Here is a 7775-nt window from a genome sequence, read left to right on the forward strand (position 1 = left end):
CATGAGCTGACTCTGTTTTTGTAGTTAAATCTGACAAAATCTGATTAGTTAAACTGCACCGACCAGAGGTCTCCAAGCGTGTTCCTGGACATCTACCTTCCTGAAGACGTTAGCTCTAACCATAATCGTACCCACCTGACCATCTGCAGTAATCGCTGCCTTAACAAGTTCTCGATCAACTAAACCAGGTGTGTTAGATTTTGGGTGGATATGAAACCTGCAGGAAGGTCGATTTCAAGGAAGATGGTTGGTGAGCACTGGTCTAGACAGTATAAGCGATATCGCTTATCTACACCACCAGAGGGCGACCTGTCTACACCACAAGAGATATCACCAGCGATATCTACACCACCAGAGGGCGATCTAATCCAGCATCTGACTTTCTTCCTCTGCGTTCTGACTCACTTCCACCAAAACAAACCTGAACACGTGTTAATGGTGTGTGAGATGTTTATCCACAAGGTGACGCTGTTGTAAAGGAGCCTAACTTTCCCGTTAGAGTGAATCCACATATAAACCATCACAAAATACCTCACGTTCATTTCAATTCATTTATTACAATGTTTAAGATATAAATAACTGCATTTCTATGACAGGCATTTAGATTACTAAAGATTTACTAAACATTCCTATATACCGTTAATATGAGATACTGAGATTTTAAGGGGTAAATATGGGCATTATTAATGGAAATATACCTCTATCACTGTTTGTGACCAGTCATCAAAATGTTGCTAGAAGTAAGTGTGTGTGTGTGTGTGTGTGTGTGTTAAGTGTGTGTACCTGCAATCACGTCACTCTTTCACTTTCTTTTAATATACTGTATAACCTTCATATCTGAGTGGAAAGGAGTTCCATTTCACTCCAAGTATTCAACTCTACTATACTTCTGTTTTGTCTTTTCATTCAGCTAACAGTGTGTGGACCTCTAACACACACACACACACACACACACACACACACACACACACACACACACACACACACTGGTATAACTCCTCAGTACTCATCCCATAACCTTCCCTCTACTATATATCATGTCTGCAGCCTTGAGCCGGTTTACGGGAATGAACACGGCTTTGGCGTGACTCAGCAGAACGGACCTCACCGGAACCACACCAGCACAATCCCTGTCTCATCCTTCATGCTGGTCCAATTTTCCATGTGGTAATAACAGGGCCATGGTTTTAACGTCATTGTTAGGGCAGATCAAATCAAGAACAGGACACGTGAAAGGGTTCAAAGCCGTCCTTGCATGCTTTGAGCTCCAGTGTTGTCAGACAGGACAGTTATACAGAAGATCACACGGGGCAGAGAGAGAGAAAAGCGTCTGTATGTATCATGGTAACCGGCTCACCTGTGTCTAGTTCCACTGAAGTCGAGCTGATACGGGAAGGTTAGTCTAGATCGTCAGTGGAGATAATCAGTTGTAAGATGTTTTCAAGGGGACTTTTCCTATAGGAGAACAATAAGGCCCTGTTCAGATGTGCTAGTAACACCTGTCTGAAGTGCACATTGAGAAATAGATTAGTGTATACCTGAGCTCACGTTTCATCATTAATAGAGCTGCTTAAAACTTCACAACCAGACCTAAAGCGCTAGACAAGAGCAAAGGAAAACTCCAATAACGTTATTTCATATAAGGAAGTGTGGGGTTAAAAACTCAATAATCCCGAGGTAGGAAAAATTATAAATGCTTTGACTAGTTTTTATTATTATTTTTTATAAGGTTCTGAAACTTTCGTGATGACTAGATCTATATTCCACGTGTTTGTGATACACAAATTGTGATGGAAGTTAGTTCAAATCATACAGATATTTATAATTGAATTTATTTGCTGACATTTAATTTAATTTACATTTTTAAGTGGTGGTTTTGTGTAATATGTTAAGAAGCAGAGCAATAAGACAGATGGGAAATATAGGACGTTATTTGGGCCTGTTTACTGAGAGAATGTAGAGATGTTTACTTAATGTGCATATAATTTTACAGAATGTGTTGACATGCTATTTTTTCATGTTGTGTTGTGTTAAATAAATGAAAGAATATGACGAACCTTTCAGTGGTGTGTCTCACTGTGATTTTTAATTAAGTGTACTGGACTATAGAAAAGCCTGGTGATGAATAATGAGGTTTGAATATTGAAGATCTTCTAGTTATTGCTGTAAGAAATGAATTATAGAACGTTACTCAGGACAACATTTTAATACGCAGTCAGTTTTACTGACTCTGTTGTGTTCACTGTGACGTCAGTGGTGGATTCGGCCATGAACTCTATTTCCCAGAATCCTCCACAGCCTAACAACATGGCCGATCCGGACTCCAATTCTCATCACACACAGTCACCTTTACATTTACCTGATTACTGATCAGCCCAGTCTCTCCCTCTCTCCCATCTCTCTCTCTCTCTCACTCACTCTCTCTTCCGTCTCTCTCTCTCTCTCTCTCTCTCTCTCTCTGACTCTCTCTCTCTGTGTCTCTCTCTCTGACTCTCTCTCTCCCATCTCTCTCTCTCCCATCTCTCTCTCACTCACTCTCTCTCCCATCTCTCTCTCTCTCTCTCTCTCTGACTGTCTCTCTCTCTCTCTCTCTGTGTCTCTCTCTGACTCTCTCTCTCTCTGTGACTCTCTCTCTCTCCATCTCTCTCTCTCCCGTCTCTCTCTCTCTCTCCATCTTTCTCTCTCTCCATCTCTCTCTCTCCATCTCTCTCTGACTCTCTCTCTCTCTGTCTCTCTCTCTCTCTGTGTCTCTCTCTGACTCTCTCTCTCTCTGTGTGTGTCTCTCTCTCTGACTCTCTCTCTCTGTGTCTCTCTCTCTGTCTCTCTCTCTCTGTGTCTCTCTCTGACTCTCTCTCTCTCTCTGTGTCTCTCTCTCTGACTCTCTCTGTCTCTGTGTCTCTGTCTCTGACACTCTGTGTGTGTGTGTGTGTGTGTCTCTCTCTCTGTGTGTCTCTCTCTGACTCTCTCTCTCTCTGTGTCTCTCTCTCTGTGTCTCTCTCTGTGTCTCTCTCTGACTCTCTCTCTCTCTGTGTGTGTCTCTCTCTCTGACTCTCTCTCTCTCTGAGTGTCTCTCTCTGTGTCTCTCTCTCTGTCTCTCTCTGACTCTCTCTCTCTCTGTGTCTCTCTCTCTGACTCTCTCTCTCTGTGTCTCTCTCTGACTCTCTCTCTCTCTGTGTGTGTGTGTGTCTCTCTCTGTGTGTCTCTCTATGACTCTCTCTCTCTCTGTGTCTCTCTCTCTGACTCTCTCTCACGCTGTGTGTCTCTCTCTCAGACTCTCTCTCTGTGTGTCTCTCTCTGTGTCTCTCTCTCTCGCGCGCGCGCTCTCTCTCTCTCTCTCGCGCACACACACTAAGCCTTTGTTTATTGTACACACTATCTGGTTCTTGTTCTGTGGTTCTTGGCCCTGAAAGTCTGTGTGCTGATAAACTGACCCACGCCTGGTTTTAACACTCTCTTTTAATAACGTTTTGGATTTGATCAACTGCTGCAATAAAGTTGCCTGCCGTCTCTTCTGTCTGTGTTAATGATTAGTTATTGTATATGTATATATAAAGTGGACTTGTGTGTGGGAGATGTGCTTGTGATGCGATCACGTTTATAATCAGATTCCGTACCTGGCCGGTCATGTATTCGACTTTACACTGTACACATGGGTTTGATTACTGGTGGAGTAAACTTAATCCAGTTCTGTTAATTGTAGTTTATGTCCTTTGCTAAAGATCCCTGTAATTATATGGTAAAAGGACAACTGTGTGCTGACATTTCCTCGTGACACAGAGAAGGGCTTTGGTTTGTCTTCAGCTGGGACTGGAAGGGAAAATGACAGCCACATCAAACAAGCCTTCCTGACACCCACGTACACACACCCTGGGAAGCAGGCCTCCTAGACCCGGCTCTGGTCATGACGTACTGCAGTACAGGAAACAGGAGCCTGTGATTATCTTTCTTCTGCATTGATTAGAGTGACACTTGGCTTGAGCAAAGCCAGGCCTGGTCTTGTTACCTGATGACTGTGTGTGACTAACTGGAGGCTATATTATTAACAAGAAATTGGGATATGAAGGAAATATGTACAGACACTGCAAAAGTCTGATTAAATGCGCCTGTGTTGAAATATGTGTGATGTCATAATCGATTCGTTGGTTGGTGCTGAATTTTCGTCATTCTCATGAGAAGATGGTGCTCAAGGGGATGAATTTTCAGCTCAAAGATTTCAGCTTCACTCATGGTTTTCCAGCGATATTAACCAGAAACGCAGAAGTAGAAGTAGTGGAGTTGGCAAACGTTGGACTCCAGGATCCAGAATGCAGTGCAGCTATGTGACACCAAGCTACACGTGTAGTGGTGTCGATAGCAGTGTTAGCATGCAAGTCTTTGGAGCTTTGGAACCTTATCTGTTTGAGACGGAGTACAGAGATTAGGAGGTGAGACAGCTGGACAGACTGCCAGACTAAAGCACTGCTGCACCATTTTGTTTAGGTGTAGATAAAGAGAGAGCTTGGTCATACCGGTGCCATTACCAGCAGGTTAAATGAATGTAAGTAATGTCAGAAACATGAAAATAAAGCAACATATTGATGAAAGAACCCGTAAAGAACATACTTTTCTAACAGTCTCTTTTTAAAAAAAAAATACACAGGAGTTCGCAGGAGCGATCGCAGAAATGAAAGCAACTCCGTAATATTAAGAGGAGCTTTTTAAAAATGAACGCAGATTTGGGCCGAGACGCGTCGCGTGCCGTCATCACATCGAACACGAGTACAGCTAAAAGGTCTCATATACCAACAAAAATGACTGTGAAGATCATTTTCACCAATTCAAGTAGTTTTCAGCAAAAAAAAAAAAAAAACAGCAAAAAAAAAACTCCACAAATTGCATCGCACAGAAAAATCACGAGTTTTTGGCTGCAACAATCACTAAAAAAACTCGAGGAAATTCTTTACAGATTATATTGTATTCCTTCTTTTTATCTGCCCTTTAGCTTTCCATCTCCACCATTTTTTTTTCCTCTTCAGTCCCTTTCAACACCTCTTTAATCGTCTTCTTCGTCATCTTCCTGTCCTCCTACGGCTGGAAAATAAAGATCTGACAGAATGAGATGAGAAAGTTGAAAGGTGTCGAGAGGTAAAGAATATAACTCTGTTGCAACAGCAAGTTTGTTTGGCTTGACCTTCCACTTCCACCTTATTTTAAAATGTTCACCTTTCACGGCAGCCAAATCACTGTGACGTTTACCAATATGATGGATTCTCTGAATAAGTGTATTACTTTGTGAAGATCATTATACTGATGTAAAACATTTAGCAACCATAGCTGAAAAAAGTGATTAAAAGACATCCTCCAGTACAAGTCTAGAACACAGCAGACAGCTGTGGGTCAGAGTCATGGTCAGGGTCAGTATGACTGTTGTGCTCACCGCCATATCTCATACACCACCTACAGTATCTTTGCCTGGCATCGTGATGTCTGTTATTTCTATCACTATCACTGTCTGTCAGGTCAAATACTCCGTGGGTGAACAGATATCTTCAGGACTGGGATTACACAGCGGAAACTGATAAAAGCTAGTTGCAATATGCATGTTAGATCATGTTAGCTTTTTCGAGTGAAGGACAGCTTAAAGTAAATAGAGGAACTGATGATGTGGTGCATCGTGCTTAAAAGTGATGCAAGTTGATGTAGATAGTGTGATGTACATCCCTATGAGATCATCAAGGAGAACGTTCCAGCTAATCAGGTCGCAGGTTTCTGAGCAAGTCACAAAACTAATATGGGTGCCAGTGAAAAAAATCTTTTGGGTGCCAGTGTCGTGTTAGTAAGCGATTACGAGGAGCTTATGACTAGTTGAGTGCAACATTGCGACAACAATCAAACTTTCTGGAGATGCACTCGCTGGGACGTGGCGTGATGTTCTTGACGTCTTGACTTGAGGCTTCGTACACAGAACCGTCACGAGTAACTCTTCTTCTCTTGAGTTTCTGCCTTCATAAAGGCACAACAAAGGCAAACGTCCTCCTCGTGCGCACCACACGATTACAACAATGTTGATTTCGTCTTCATTACCAATAGCAACAAATCTCATATATAGTGTGAGTGTTGTTATGGTTACGGTGGGGTTCCCTGAGGAGGGGAAATGAGAGATGAAGTTATTAAAAGATTAAACAAATTCAGCAAATATGATGCTTCATAATTTTATGAAGCTACTTATTCATAGTGTTAGTCTTATTACAGGCGAAAAGTACTGAGATATTATACATGTTCAAAATCTTTGCACCTAATTCCCCTTGCCAGTGTTACCCAAAGAGCTGGAAACTATAGAGTTAATGTTTCAGGATATCTTCAGATATTTTGGAATCCCTGAGGGTAACCATGATCCCCAGGTGGGGATTTCAGTAACTTTAATCTTGGGGCAGCACCCATAATCCATAAATCACTGTTAAGCCCGCCCACACGAGAGATTTGCGGCAGAATGGTGTTTATTTGAAGACCGTGTTACACTTCTGTGTTTCAGAGTGTTTTCCTGCTTTCTCACTGTATATTTTTTGTTCGTTTCTTGAAAAGGTACATTTAATACTTTTGGCACAAATCTACTCCTATAGTATGGAAACCCATAGGTACATCACTCTGGTTAATTAACCCAGTACATTTCCACGATGTGTGGAGACAATCAGGCTTAATGTGTTCTTATGATACATTAATTCATTCATTAATTAATAAAGGCCAAAATATTTCCTGTTCCCTGTTTTCTTTTTGTTTTTTACTGGAACCTATAGATGCAATTAATCATTTCTTTTCCAGTTAGCACATACCTGCCTGTACATGTTTGGTATGCCTTCCTGTTCAACAAACCTGAGTATCATATGTACGTCAACTAGTTCTATGGGCTGGAAAGTAAATGCAGCTTGAGATTTTCATCAAAGGCTCCACACCCACTCCAGCAAAGCGCAACGAATGTGTGAATAATGTGCGAAGCCAAAGGAAGGACGTGTAAGGCTGTTACTTAACCTTTTAAAACTGCTTTTGAATAATAAGACATCATTTAAAGATGTAAAGATATAGCAGTTAGTCCAGAATGCAGCTGCTAGAGTCCTAACTAGAACCAGAAGACCACATCACCCCGATCTTATCCACACTGCATTGGCTCCCAGTGAAATATCACATTGATTATAAAATACTAGTACTGAACTATAAAGCACTAAATGCTGTTTTTACCTCAGCGCTATAATCATGATGTACATTTATAATTTAAGTGTTATGATTGATGTTTATGTTGAATGTCACCCTTGAAGTCTGAAAGAGCTTAGTCATGTCCGATTTTTTCTGAATGTAATGTTTCTTGCTGAATTCCACGGGGGGTACATTTAATTCAGGCCGTTTTATTGAATACTAAATTTAACGTCCACCTTCCTCTCTCTCTCTTTCTTTCTCTCTCTCTCTCTCTCTGTCTCTCTCCTCTATCTCTCTCTCTTCTCTCTCCTCTCTCTCTCCTCTCTCTGTCTCTCTCTCTGTCTCTCTCCGCTCTCTCTCCTCTCTCTCCACTCCCTCTCCTCTCTCTCTCTCCTCTCTCTCTCTCTCTATCTCTCCTATCTCTCTCTCTCTCCTCTCTCTCCTCTCTCTCTGTCTCTCTTTCCGTCTATCTCTCTCTCTCTCTCCTCTCTCTATCTCTGTCTCGCTCTCTATCTCTCCTCTCTCTCCTCTCTCTCCTCTATCTCTCTCTCCTCTCTCCCTCCTCTCTCTCTCTCTATCTCTCTCCTCTCTCTCTCCTCTCTCTCTCC

The sequence above is a fragment of the Ictalurus furcatus genome, chromosome 24 (genome assembly GCF_023375685.1).
Source record: "Ictalurus furcatus strain D&B chromosome 24, Billie_1.0, whole genome shotgun sequence".
Classification (NCBI taxonomy): domain Eukaryota; kingdom Metazoa; phylum Chordata; class Actinopteri; order Siluriformes; family Ictaluridae; genus Ictalurus; species Ictalurus furcatus.